Genomic DNA, 14,789 nt, shown 5'->3' on the forward strand with positions numbered 1-14,789 from the left:
GAGTGAAAGCATGGTATTTGAGACACATCACTATAAGACAGTCAGTTACCTCTCCTATAGATAATGAACTCACCGAGGGCAGAAACTGACTTGCCCATTGTGTGCATCCAATTAAGAGTATTGATCAAATACATAAGCATTAATGAGAGAAGAGTATTGTTTTTGCCATTTCTGGAGAAACGATCCACAAAAGTCTTTGGGGGGTTAAGTTTTTTGTATCTTTTAACTTATTCAAAGACTAGCACAGACATGAATTTCATTGGTGGGTCTTAATAAATATGAAATTCACCTTGACAACAGCAACAAGTAAAACAGAATGGCAGCCTCTTCCCAATGACCTTATGCTTAAAAACATTTTTAAGTGTGTAACTACAGCAATATTGTACATAATGAAAAACCATCAAAGGAACTATATAAAAACACATATTTCAATGAAAATGTGGAATATAAACATAATTGTATTTATATACAAAGAATATGAACATACAGATAAGGACCGGATAGGGGAAATCACACGCTAAAAGATCAAATTTCAGATCTATTTGTTGTGTTAAGATGTTTCTCCCTCCTGGTTACAATTTAATATTCTTTACTGCTCTTACAAAATAATCTGATCCCCACAATTAAAAAGTCCAAAGCAGAGTATTTTACCCAGAAGAATATGAATTGTCCAGAAAGCCGTTATGCAAGAATCCTACCTCTAAAAGGTAATCAATCATTTTCTACTATCTGACACAGAAAGTCTTTAATGTCTTTTTCCTTCATGTCCTCGACTTCCTGCAGTTCCCAGAATGTGTTTCCATCAGCCTTTCATTACACAGTGTCAGTGCGTGGCCTGCAGTTCTCTGTTGTGTATTAGCTGAAAGCTTGACCACATGACGGTCTCAGACATTTAATTCAGTAGGATGGAGAAGCTTCTGGTCAACATCATCAGACTGGGGGGAGAGAAGAAGAAAGAAGAAGGAAATTTAAACAATTACCTCTTCTTTCAGATGGCGTGGTTTTTCATAGAAAAAGCTTTGAAAAAAACTCGGCTAGGTCTTGAGGGCTTCTATGAAGCTACCACAGAGACTTCAGTTATAAAATAAATGCAATTCTTTCTTTAGTGACTCTCGTCCTCATCACTAGCTGAAACGTCCCTCAAACAGAGCAATCCCACACACACTGCCAAAGAGAAAACTCTCCTTCGTGTACACCTTGAGGAAAAAAATAGTTGTACGTGATGCCTGACCAACGCATACAAGCTATTCAAGATGTGAAGATCTGAAGCTCTTTGAATTACCCACCAACTTAAGTCAACACATGCTGTTTTCTTACCCAAAGGAACAAATTCAAGTATACCCGGCTGGGCTCAGGTGACAACAGATAACACTTAAATATAGATCCTTTTCCTTCAGGTTCAGAAAAAATGGACATGGTTTTACTCTTGCTTTTCTTTCTTTCTTTTTTAATGTTTATTTGGGGGGGGGGGAACAGGGGCAGAGAGACAGAGCATGAGAGGGGGAGGGGCAGAGAGAGAGGGAGACACAGAATCCGAAGCCGGCTCCAGGCTCTGAGTTGTCAGTACAGAGCCCAATGCGGGGCTTGAACCCACGAACCGTGAGATCATGACCCGAGCCGAGGTCGGACACTTAACCAACTGAGTCCCCCAGATGCCCTTACTCTTGCTTTTCAACTGAAGAATTTTGTAAGCCTAGTCAACTTCCAATAATTAATAATAATAATAATAATAATAATTGCTCTTACCGACTACTTACCATGTGCCAGACATCGAGGCCTGCCGCACGGCCCATCCTCACCACTAGAACTGGAGACGAGGTAGGCCAGGCGGCCTCTTGTTGGGATGCCAGTCCAGTAAAGGGCACTAAAACATGACCAGAAATGTAACTGTTACCGGAAGCTGCATTTGGTGCTTGGCGAGTGTCAGGCCAAGAGACACAACCAGGCCAAAGAATAGGAAAAGGAAGGGTTTTACTTGCAACAAGTAAAGGAAAGCACCAGGGATCTTTCCCAAAGCAGTGTCTCCTCCAGCAAAAAAACAGGGGGAAGTTTTAGGCTAAGGGGCATGCATATTCACAGAGGGGGCGGTGCGGGGGGCATTCAGCATGGAAGTCATCCCAAGGTGAGAGAATACAGGTCAAAGTCAGGAGGGCCAGCAAGGGTCAATGTCAAGGAGTCTCTGGCTCCAGTCGCTCCATTATCTGAGTGCTCACAGGGGTTTAGATCTTGCGGAGATAACTCAAGGATGTGCGTCAGGTCAATCTCCACTTTGGAATCAGCACTGGGAGTTTTACCACCGATTTCTTGTCCCCGATGTGATTAGGGTTTCTCCCGGCCCGATAGGGGCTATTTATTCTTACGTTCTTTCACGAGATGCCCGGGGCCTGAAATGCCTTTTTCTTGTATGACCAAAAAGCTAAGTCTGTCTTGTTTTGGTGGGGGGGACCCCTAACTCTCTCTCCGCTTACACGACCACACAGAGAATTGGTGTTTGCAGACCGCCTCTCAGCAAGAGCAGCAAGGGTGGTGGGAGGATGGGCTTTGGTCAGCCGTTCGATCGCCTTGAGGCCATCCCCCCAAGGCCATACCCAAACCACAACAGACGGCCCCCAAACTGCCTCCTCTGGAGGGCGCCTCCAGGTGACCCCTTGCCTGCCGAGTGGGGTGTGTGAATCGGAGGCCCGAGCGGACTCCCGGAGGACCTTTGGCGAGAGGCTGAGTCCTTCCTCCCGGCCTCCTTTTTACCCACCACCACTCCCAGGGCAGCGTCTCTATTCAATCCTGTTTGAAGAGCGTTATTTTAAAGATCGTGAAGCCACCCAGCGCTGCTCGCCTGACGCCTACACCGGCTCCGTTTCCGGGGCCAGCGCCACGGCCCTCCCTCCGCCCCCACCTCCCGCCTCCTGCCGGCGGGCGGGAGAGGCAGCCCTCCTTCCGGCTCTTCCTCAAGTGCAGCCGCCGCCAGAGGTCGGCGCGCGAGGCCGGCCCGGGGCCGGGGCTCCCTTCCCTCAGTCCCCGGGCGCACACGCCCTCCGCACCCGCGTGAGGCTTCGCCCCTCTTGGCTCAGGCCCCGCCGCTGGGTTTAATCTCCCCGGTGACTCTGTGACTCCGTTTTGAACGCTTCCGGAGACAGACTCGGCGGTGCTCCCCACAGCCTTCCGCCGCGGTCACGACCCGAGGGTCAGCGTTTCACAGCCCTCGTTCAAGTGAACCGGGTGGCTCGGAAGTGCAGTGTAGGGATCGGCTGATCCGCGGCCGTGACGGACTCGAAGCAGAGCGAAGGCCGGGTGCTCCAGGCGGTCTCAGGCCTGACGCACCCACGAGGCCGCTTCTCCCTTGTTCCCGCGGCCTTTGACCTTGGAAGGCCCGACTCCAGCCCTCTGCCGCGCTTTCCCTGGTCTTCTCTCACGTTGTGTGTCACAGGCCCTTTTCTCTCCTTGTCCGTCCTGTTAGATTATGAGGAATATTTTGAGGGAATACTATTCATCTCTGTTTACCCAGTGCCTGGCAGGCCCGAAACCGTCGTAGGTCTTTCAATACTTCTTGAAAGAGGTGGAAATGCCCGTTCAGCAAGTCATGGAACGCCATGTTGAACACGGCTCTTTGATACACAGGTTTTTCTCAGGAGTGAAATAATGACTGAGGTAAAAGAAACAAGGTGGTGGCCATTTAATATGGAAGACAGAGACAAGATAACTTTGCATGGTGAATGATTAAATAAAATTCCCAAAATACCTCATTCTCAAACCAACGTGTAATTATTTCCTCAGAGGTGTTAATATTCCAAGTCATCAGGTATGAATTAATGTTCTACCTCTTCAAGACATGTTCCCATATCTTGAACGTACCAATTTTATGAAATTGAAACTTTCTTGATATGATAAAATAGACATCATGAAGTTTACCATTTTAACCATTTTTAAATGTGCAGTTCAGTGGCATTAAGTCCATTCGCATAGATGTGCAACCATCGTCACTGTCCATTTTCAGAACTTCTTCACCTTTCCAAGCTGAAACTCTGTACCCGTTAAACAATAATCCCCTGCACTCCTCTCCCCCCCCCCCGCCCCTGGCAACCCCCATTCTACTTTCTGTCTCTATGAATTTGCCTATTCTAGGTACTTCATATAAGTGGAATCACACGATATTTGCCCTTCTGTGTCTGGTTTGTTCCACCATAACGTTTTCTTTTTTTTTTATTTTTTTAAAAAAATTTTTTTTTTTCAACATTTATTTATTTTTTGGGACAGAGAGAGACAGAGCATGAACGGGGGAGGGGCAGAGAGAGAGGGAGACACAGAATCGGAAACAGGCTCCAGGCTCTGAGCCATCAGCCCAGAGCCTGACGCGGGGCTCGAACTCACGGACCGCGAGATCGTGACCTGGCTGAAGTCGGACGCTCAACCGACTGCGCCACCCAGGCGCCCCCCACCATAACGTTTTCAAGGCTCATCCATGTTATAGCATGTGTCAGTATTTTGCTTTTCCTTTTAAGGTTGAATAATATTCCTTTGTATCTGTAGATTACATTTTTTTTATCCATTCATCTGTTGACAGACAATTGGAGAGTTTCCACCTTTTGGCTATTGTGAATAAATTTAAAATGTTTAAGTAACACATTTAAATAATTTAAAAATGGAGGAGCACTGAAAGCCGTATAACGAAAACTAGCAGTCTCCCGTCTGCCATCCTGTTGCTCTCCAAAGGGAATAACTTTCATGTCGTTAAGCTCCATTTTCTGGTCGTTTCAGCCATATTTCTAAATGCACTTGTAGTGTATTTTTTTGTTTTTAACTTTAAAAAAAATTTTTTTTAACGTTTATTTATTTTTGAGACAGAGAGAGACACAGCATGAACAGGGGAGGGTCAGAGAGAGAGGGAGACACAGAATCTGAAACAGGCTCCAGGCTCTGAGCCGTCAGCCCAGAGCCCGACGCGGGGCTCGAACTCACGGACCGCGAGATCGTGACCTGAGCCGAAGTCGGACGCTTAACTGACTGAGCCACCCAGGCGCCCCCGTTTTTTAACTTTTTAATGTAATCTGCTGACCACCACCCCTCCATCATAGAAAAGCTGACTCTCCTATTGCACACACCCTTCTTATAACTATAACTATCTCCCCTCTACCGTTGTGCCAATACAACTACATCACACATTTTGATAAAATACATTGATAGTACTGTATGTGCCAATCGGGGTCCAGCTGGGAGACAGAAACCATACCAGTAATACGAACAGAGAAACTTTAACAGGAAGAATGATTAACTAGCAACTAGGGAAATACCTGAGATACAGAGAACCCTAAAGAATACAGAAGTATCAGGTGTACAGAGAAACTAATATTTCCAGGATGGAAGGGGAGTGCCCACGGAAGGGCCCGCTCAGAAAAGCCCTCTCCCCAAGGTGGACAGGGTGTGGTTGTGGCAGAGAAGTGTGATGAGGTGCTGAGGCTGGGCTAATACCCAGGAACCCACCGCTGAGGTGCCGGTGAATCTCACTGGGAAGCTTCCTACTGAGAATCTGTTGGGCAGCCTTACCATGAACACGAGGAAACCAAATCCTGACACCCAAGAGAAGCCCCTTCCTCTTTCAGTGTCTACCAGTGCCTCTTACTGATGAGGTTTGACATTGTGACATCAGCAAAAGAAATCATAGAGTCCAGCTCCAATATCACAAAGGAGGGCAAAGACGGGGGTGGGTATAGAGCTGAGATGTAATATAATGACAAACAGCACACCATGTTTCTGAGACATAGGTAATTGGAAACCCCCTTCACCACGCTTCATTGCCTCCCATCTAGGTTGGTCTCCTATTTCCTGGATCCATATCTTCCCTCTTTCTCCATTTATAATCTCATTTTAGTAGAAGTGTCACTTCTTAACAGCTACCTAAGAGGTAAACTTTCTGAGAACATGCATCCTGAAAATGTCCTTACAGTACCTGATAGTTTGGCTAGTTACAGAATTCTAAACTCACTTTCCCTCAGAATTTTAAAGGCATTGCACCATTATTTTCTAACTTCCAGCACTGCTGTTAAAAATCCTGCTGAGGGGCGCCTGGGTGGCTCAGTCGGTTGAGCATCCGACTTCGGCTCAGGTCACGATCTCGTGGTCCATGAGTTCGAGCCCCGTGTCGGGCTTTGGGCTGATGGCTCGGAGCCTGGAGCCTGCTTCCGATTCTGTGTCTCCCTCTCTCTCTGCCCCTCCCCCGTTCATGCTCTGTCTCTCTCTGTCTTCAAAATAAATAAATGTTAAAAAAAAAAATTTTTAAAAAAATTAAAAAAAAAATCCTGATGACATTCTGATTCCTGATCTTTTGTACGTGATCCGTTTTTTGGATTGTTTTTCTTCCTCTGCGGAAGCGTTATAGGATCCTTTTTTCCTATATAGATTTTTGAAATTTCACAATGATGTGTCTTGGTCTGAGTCATTTTAAATTAATCTCTCTGGGCATTCTGTGCCTTTTCAATATGGGTAATCCTGTTCTCTAATTCTGGGAACTTTTCCCATATTATATCTCTGCCATTTTCCACACCTGCACTTTCTCTGTTTTCTTTCTGAAACATCTAGTTGTTTGATGTTGGACCCCCTGGTTTGAACCTCTGGGAAGCTGCCCACTGACAAGTGCACTCTGAGCACTGAAAACAAGAAAACCAAAGCCTGAAATCCAGAAGCCCCTTCCTCTTGCAATGTCCTCCAGTGCCCTCTACTGACAAGGCTCGACATTGTTACATGGGCAAAGTGAGTGTTCATGGGGTTCAGCTCCAATAGCATTTAGAGATGAGAGGCAATATATTTTCCTTTCTCACACTTTCCCTTTTTTCATTTTTTTCTTGGCTTTATGAAATTTTTCTCAACCTTGTTATCCAGTTTTCCTACTGAATATTTTATTTCTGCTATTGTAAATTTTTTAGTCTTTTTTGAGTGTTCTAATTTTTTTTAAGGTTTTTGTTTTGTTTTTTGCTTCCTACACTGTGGCTTTTTCTTCCACCTTCTTCATTTTGATCTCCACATTTCGTTGAAGCTTTCCTCAAATGTTTAGTCCATCTTTCTCAAAAATGTAAAAGCACCTGAGAGGAAGCTCTGTGGGTGTGGGTAAGTTTCCCGACTTTCGGAGTTCAGTATATGTTCACTATAGATTGTGATGTCAGCGACTGTAGGTATCTGTCTTTTGTCTTGGGATGGTTGTTTCCCAAGAGGAATCCTCAGATCTTCTGCCAGATAGGCTAGAAGCCCGGTCTCAAGCATCCTGGGCACCAAAGACCAGGACTCTTGCTTTCAATCCTGTTTCCAGAAAAGCCTTTCGCTCCTGCCTCAGTTATGCCTGGTTTCTGAGTCCCAGGTCTTTCAGTCTCACCCTCCACTAAACCCCCAGACTTCTACAGGCATAGGGAAAGGCTGCATAGATTGAGGAGAGGATTTTGCAAAGGGCTAAATGACTTCTTTTGTAGACTTTAATTATTTTAATTATTGTCATTTCTACACCCAACATGGGGCTCGAACTCATGACCCCCACAGATCAAGAGTTGCATGCTCTTCTGACTGGGCCACCAGGTGTCCCTCTTTTGTAGACTTTTAAACAATCTCCTGTATCCTATCTTCAGAGTAACTGGTGTCTCCAGTTCCTGAGACTTTTGCAGGTTCTGGGCATAAATCACTAGCATTTTGTTAGCTTATCTTTTTGCAGACATACATGTTTCACTTTCTAGAAACTGTAGTGTAGTGAATAAGCACACAGTCTCCGGAGCCATCATTGCTTACTGGAACCCTGGTTTCATCACCAGCTGGTGAGCTTGGACAAGTTATTTAGGCTCTTTGTACCTCAGTTTCTCCATCTGTAAAGTGGGGATAATACAACTACTGTATAATAGATTATATCAAGGGTTAACACACTACAATCCTCAAACCAAATCTGGCCCACAGCCCGTTTTTGTTTGTTTTTTTAATGTGAGCTAAGAATGGTTTTACATATTTAAAGGGTTGCAAAAAACAAAAACAAAAACAAAAAACCTGAACTCACAGAACATGTGACAAAACCTTAAGAGGACCATAGAGCCTAAAATAACCTTTCTGCCTTTTACAGAAAAAGTTTTCTGTCCCCTGGCTTATAGCGTAGTTGTATTAACTGAATTAATACAGCTGAAGCATAAGGATAAAATAAAGTCATTCATTCATTTATTCCCAAGGTAGTTTTCAGCATGTCAGTGGCATTTAAAGCCATTGAGACCACATGAGAATCCCAAAGGACTAAGTTAGACAAAAGAGGCCCAAGACCTGACCTCTGGGCACCCCAACTTTAAAGAAATCAGAGGATAAGGAGGATAGCAAAAAAACACTGAGAAGAGGAGCTCTATGAAATAGGAGAAAAATCATAATGTAGAACACTGGGAACTAAGTTTTATTTATTTTTTTTTTAATTTTTTTTTTTTTAACGTTTATTTATTTTTGAGACAGGGAGAGACAGAGCATGAACGGGGGAGGGTCAGAGAGAGAGAGGGAGACACAGAATCCGAAACAGGCTCCAGGCTCTGAGCTGTCAGCACAGAACCCAATGCGGGGCTCGAACTCACAGAGTGCGAGATCGTGACCCGAGCCGAAGTCAGCCGCTCAACCGACTGAGGCACCCAGGCGCCCCTGGGAACTAAGTTTTAAAAAGCATTTCAAAAAGGAGGAAGTGGTCTACAGTTTCTTTTTTTTTTTTTTTTTTTTTTTTTTAAATTTTTTTTTCAACGTTTATTTATTTTTGGGACAGAGAGAGACAGAGCATGAACGGGGGAGGGGCAGAGAGAGAGGGAGACACAGAATCGGAAACAGGCTCCAGGCTCTGAGCCATCAGCCCAGAGCCTGACGCGGGGCTCGAACTCACAGACCGCGAGATCGTGACCTGGCTGAAGTCGGACGCTTAACCGACTGCGCCACCCAGGCGCCCCGGTCTACAGTTTCAAATGCTTCTGATATGTAAGTAATACGATGAATTAGAATTGCCCGTTGGATTTCACCACAGAGGTCATGGGTGACATTAGTGAGCACAATTAGTGGAATGATGGGACAAAAACCTTCTTAGGAGGAAACAGAAGAGAAATTAAAGACCATGAGAATATAAAACGATTTTGAGGAATTCTTTTAAAAAGAGGGGTGGAGAAATGAGGCAGAAAAGTAGTTAAGAGGTTTTAAAGATGAGATCCACAAGAGATAGTATGCTAATAGAAACAATCCATATGCACTTGGTGAGTAAAGGTGATGGTGGGATCAGTGGAAGTCTCTTGACTGCTTTAACATTGCATTAATTATTTTTGTTGAATTAGGAATCAAGGTAAACGACTTAAGCAGGGGTTGGCGAACTACAGACTAGCAGGCCGAGTCTTACCCACAGCCTGTTTTTGCATGGCACACTAGCCCAACACTAGTTGGGAAATTAATTTTAAAATATTTTGTGACACATGAAAACCACATGAAATTAAGATTTCAGTGTCCACAAAGCTTTATTGGAATATAGTCATGCTTTTCATCTACATAGTGTTATGGCTGCTTCTGCAATACCAGGGCAGTTGAACTGCAAGAGTATTATGTGGTGCTTTCCTAGGTTCAGGCTGCTACTCAATGACTTAGTTATAAGAAAACAGTGTCTCAAGTGCCATGTGTATTGCCATACACCAATATTTAATTTTGGGTTTTTTTTTTACCAGTACAAACCCATCGTGTCAAAACGTTTTTTGAATGTCACACTCCTAAAGCACAGTGGAGTGTGCATTAATTTATCAAATTAGAAAGCATTGCCTTTTTATGCAATGATACCATGGCTGTGCTAAAAGAATGCAACAGCCACAGACATGACCAGATGGGGCATTCATCACAGTATTTTCAACTCAGAGGAAAGCAATGGTCAGAAAAATAAGAAAACTTAATATGGAATTCCAGCAGAATTTCCTCACAAAAAAGAAAACATTCACAAACTGCAACCCAAATAAGTTTCCAAGTGGTTCATCTGTCAGCCAATCAAACCATTTACCAATGGCAAATTAAATTCTATCTGATTGCAGCAATGTATCCAGATAAAATAAGCTTAGTCTTTTAAGTCATTTAAAAATTTAAAAACAAGGTAAATGATTTCAAGTGGCTTTTCTTAGCCCTTGAGGAGTCAAAAGATTTTTTTTAAAACCAGTATTGCTTAGTTGTCTTTTCAAGCAGTCAATGCCAAGTTTGAAATGACTGAAGAATTAGCCTCTATGAACAGTATGTAGGTAACTACAGGCAAGAACATTTTCAAAGAAGTTGGGAAAACCCTAATTTAGTAAAACCCGAAAAAGTAAGATGGATGCAATTGTGGCAAAAAAAAAAAAAAACAAAAACAAACGTATATGGAGTATAAACACTCTTAGTTGAGATGTAAATGTTTAAAGCCCATGGTTGGTTGTTCACGGTATTGTTCTCCTGCAGGTACTTCAGTTGAATCTGTCATGTGTTAATGAACCTGTCCTATCAAGGGTGAACTTCATTCATTCTCATGGACTCAACCATCATCCATCAGTTCTGTGAATACGTCAGATAAGAAGCTGAATATCCTGAATATCCTGACAGCAGTCTGATGGCTTATCAGTAAGGTGGTATTGTGAGGTTTTGAGTTCAGGGCCTTTCCATTGAGAAGAACCATACTCAACCACTAATATTGAACACTGAATAACTTTGGACATTAGTTTTTGTTAGACTTGATAATGGGTCCTTAATAAATTCAACCTCGTATTACAAGGCGAAACAGTGCTTTTATAAAAAACACATTGCTGTAATTTCCAACAACTAATGTTGCTTGAACCATCCAGCTGCTTACACTTCTCATGCCGTTGGAAGTTAACAGCAGCACGTTCACTCCCACACGTATCTATAGCAGGTGCATCTTCCAAGCACAAACTACAGCTCCAGCAGTGTATTTCAAAGATCAATTCAAGTGTAAAGGAAAATTCCAGATTTAAAAACTCATTTAACTGTGCAACTGACGATATTCCATCTAAGTTTCAATTAGAAGTGATTCATCTGCAACATGACATGCTAAAAGGCCACCATCAAGAATCTTAATTGTATAAATGCCTCCATGTGATGAAGATGCTTGGTCAAAATCATACAGTCGTGGACTCATCAGTATTTGGCAGTACTTATGTTTGAAAAGATATTTTCAAAGCTGAAATGCACAAAATCTAACAGATGAACATTTGCAATCAACTTTGATAGCAAACTTTGAATTCCAATTAAGCAAAATACTGCCCCCAAAAGCATTCCACCCTTCTCAATAGATCTATATTAGAAAAAGTTGTACTCTAAATTACTAGATTTTGAATTTCGTCAATAAATTTGTGGAAACGTATTTTCTCTACATAATAGTATCTACATAATAACCTCCATGTTGCCCAAAATATAGATTCTCTGGCCTTTTACAGAGTTTGTCAGCTTTTAAGGATGGGGGATGGGAGATTTGAGGAGGGAAAGGTATGAAATAGTAACCTAGGAGAGTGAGACAATGAATGGACTAGAACAGTGCCGGTCATGGTTGTGTCTCTCTCTCAGGTATACCAACCTGCAGACCTGCAGGTGAGGGCAGGCGAAGTGTCGTAGGTGCGGCAATTACTAGCCTTGCGTGGTCTACCCATTTAGCCATCTGGTTTCTATCTTCCAAAATGTTGCTGTATCCTCACCTATCACTTTTGTCTTGGCATACGCTTACTAAACGCTTGTTCTATCACTGAAAAGCAGTTCATGGATGACTGGTGTAGACTGAGAGGATTACCCACTTTCATGTCTGTAACAGTAAACAGACAGCAAAAGGTTAAGGAGCACATATGAGCTTTCCCATATAAAATCCTCAATTTGGATCACAGCCCCAGCACTGTTTTTGTGGCCCTAAGCACTTAACTGATCTGTGAATTGGAGAGAATACAAACAAACCTCATGGGTTATCACACAAAAAGCACACCAATAACTATTGATTTTATTCCCACTCTTCCAAAAAAAAAAAAAAAAGCCCCAAATTTATAGCAAACAGGCAGAGAAATAGGTCTATCTCAGTCCACATTAGTTTACTTATTTCAAAATGAAAAGCATGTGTCTCCATAGCTCACAATTCTCTGGAGCTCAATGTGGATAAAATTAAGTGCCATTTGAAAACAAAACAGGAGGCTCGGAGATCAATACATCCTTCCGTAAATGTGGAGTTTCCCTTACTGAGTTTCCTAGAGGGCTTTCAAACTTTGACTGAAAAGCATTAAGAAATAGATTTTATATGTCACCCAATACCCAAATATACTACAAGTTTCATGAGGAAAATACCTTTATTGTGTTCTATTCCACTCAATTCTGTTTTAAAAAATGCTTGTGGGCCATTTTTTTTGACTGTAGGCCTTCGGGTTTTTAACCCAGGAATTAAAGATGCTCTGTGGGGCACCTGGGGGGGCTCAGTCAGTTAAGCAAGCCTCTGACTCCGGCTCAGGTCATGATCTCGCGGTTCTTGAGTCTGAGCCCTGCATCAGGCTCTCTGCTGTCAGTACATGGTCCGCTTCAGATCCCCTGTCCCCCTCTCTGCCCATCCCCTCCTTCTCACTCTGAAAAATAAATTTTAAAAAATGCAGCTCTGAGACCCACTGTAAATCTGTTTCAATCTCCAGAGACAGGTCAGAAATCTGCATTTTAACAAACTTCACAGGTGACTTTTAAGTGTCTATATTTTGAACACTACTACAAGTTGAGCCCTACTTCCCAATCCCCTTGGCCCTCATAAATGGAAGGTTATAGAAGCTCAAGCAGTACTAGTATACACAGCATAAAATTTTTTTTTTAATTTTTTTTTCAACGTTTTTTATTTATTTTTGGGACAGAGACAGAGCATGAACGGGGGAGGGGCAGAGAGAGAGGGAGACACAGAATCGGAAACAGGCTCCAGGCTCCGAGCCATCAGCCCAGAGCCCGACGCGGGGCTCGAACTCACAGACCGCGAGATCGTGACCTGGCTGAAGTCGGACGCTTAACCGACTGCGCCACCCAGGCGCCCCTACACAGCATAAATTAAAGACACACACGCCCACAGAAACACAAGCAAGTGTTCAAAGGCACACCAAAAATCAGGTGGGACTTTATGGATCGCAGGCCCTGTTTGAATGGTTCCTTTATTTTGTAAGTTAATGAATTTCAAAGTACTTATAATCACTCATTAATTCATTCAACAGACATTTGTTAACACCTAGCTTAAGCTAGAGCTTTTATAGGTGCTTGGGATACAGCAGGGAACAAAAAACTCCCTACCTTCAAGAACTTACATTCTAATAAGATATATTCTGCTGCTGCAGCATGATCATAAAAAACCGAATTGAAAAACACTGATAACCTTTGAGAAATTTCAATGTGGTAGATGTTCACTGCTATTTTTCAGTTTGCATCTTCCTCTTCACCCTAAAAGTAGCTGGCACCTCTCCCTTTCCAGAATGGGAAACAACTGGTGTAATAGGGAAACCTGGAACTGCGGTCAAGAGTTAAAGAGTTGAGCTAAGAGTAGGATATTGATAAATGACTTGACTATTAGTTTGCTTTCTAATACAAGTGATTGTTCTTAATAAGGCCTGAGACCCTTGCTTATTCTGACATACCATCACACTTTCATTTCTCCCCAGCTATACTGTCATTAAGAGGAGGGGGTGGGTCTTATATCTTATTGTATTCTCAGCACCTGGCTTAATGCAACTAAAAAAATAATCACTCAAGTTTTTGTTGAATGAATAAATGACTGGCTCCATCACATGACTGCAGCTATTCATAAAGGTGTATCACCTATGAAGAATAATTATGCTACAAATACAAATGCAAAATGGAAAGTAAAAGTAGTTATTTTTTAAGTTTCAGAATTCAATAATGGTTCTAGAACTGCCATTTATAGTTATGCTTATTCTAAGCATTCCTTGCATGTTTTCTTTAAATCTAATATGCAAATTTTACAGAAAGCCTTCAGTTACTTCTATCAAAACTAAGCAATAAAACATAACAGATGTTTTATTAAAAGGAAAACACTAGATAGAACATTAGTTTTATTACAGGCCTGCAGTTCCTTGTTAGCAATTTTGAGATCTGAAAAAAAAATCTAAAAATCTAGTTTTTCCTGTTTGTGACAAAAACTGACCTGAACCATGTAAAGCTTTCTATAGCCATAGTTTATTCTAGTTACTGTGAATATCTGACCTACTGCTGTAGACATTGATTATGGGGTGCTGCCCCTGGCTCCACTGAGGGTGTTATGTAATCTACATATTTTTGAAAAGGGGAAATTTCTCAATTCTAATACTCCCAAAGGTTTCTGATCAAGGGTCATTTTACTCATAGTAGCATTAACAAAGGGGGAGGGGAAAAAAAAAAAAGGCAACTGAAACTCTGTGCTGTATACTATTGCCATCTGCTGACATCACTTTAGAACTACAAATATGTAATCGAAATGGAAAGGCTTAATTTTGCTTATAGGTTTAAGAATAGTACATCCAAGATTTAGAAAATATTTGAGAAGTTTTATTTCCAAAAGCATTTATGAAAAAAAATCCTTAGTGGATGAAGTTTTAAACAAATATCCTTAATATATTGCACCTTGTGTGTTCCTTCCATCCATATAACATAACCTACAAGTTGAATTACTCACCTTGATTCAATGTGGTTTAACACCTTTTAGAATCCTCTCTAATGCATGATGAAGGTACTCTAAGCTTTTCCTTTGGGTGCTATATTTAACTACTCTTGTAATGAGTTGGCCTGAAAGCCAGAGATGAAGA

At 42.2% G+C, this 14,789-nt stretch overlaps 1 long non-coding RNA gene across 1 annotated transcript; it reads right to left on the reverse strand.

Moving 5' to 3' along the window:
• Positions 1-438: 438 nt before the first annotated feature.
• Positions 439-6,212, reverse strand: LOC147584911 (uncharacterized). Its single transcript, XR_015254381.1, has 3 exons — positions 5,539-6,212; positions 1,758-1,864; positions 439-935 (listed from the first exon to the last, which is right to left on the reverse strand). It is a non-coding gene; the product is annotated as an uncharacterized LOC147584911 (long non-coding RNA).
• Positions 6,213-14,789: the final 8,577 nt, after the last annotated feature.

The sequence above is a fragment of the Puma concolor genome, chromosome A1 (assembly GCF_028749965.1).
Source record: "Puma concolor isolate L17-30 chromosome A1, mPumCon1.1.hap2, whole genome shotgun sequence".
Taxonomy (NCBI): Eukaryota; Metazoa; Chordata; class Mammalia; order Carnivora; family Felidae; genus Puma; species Puma concolor.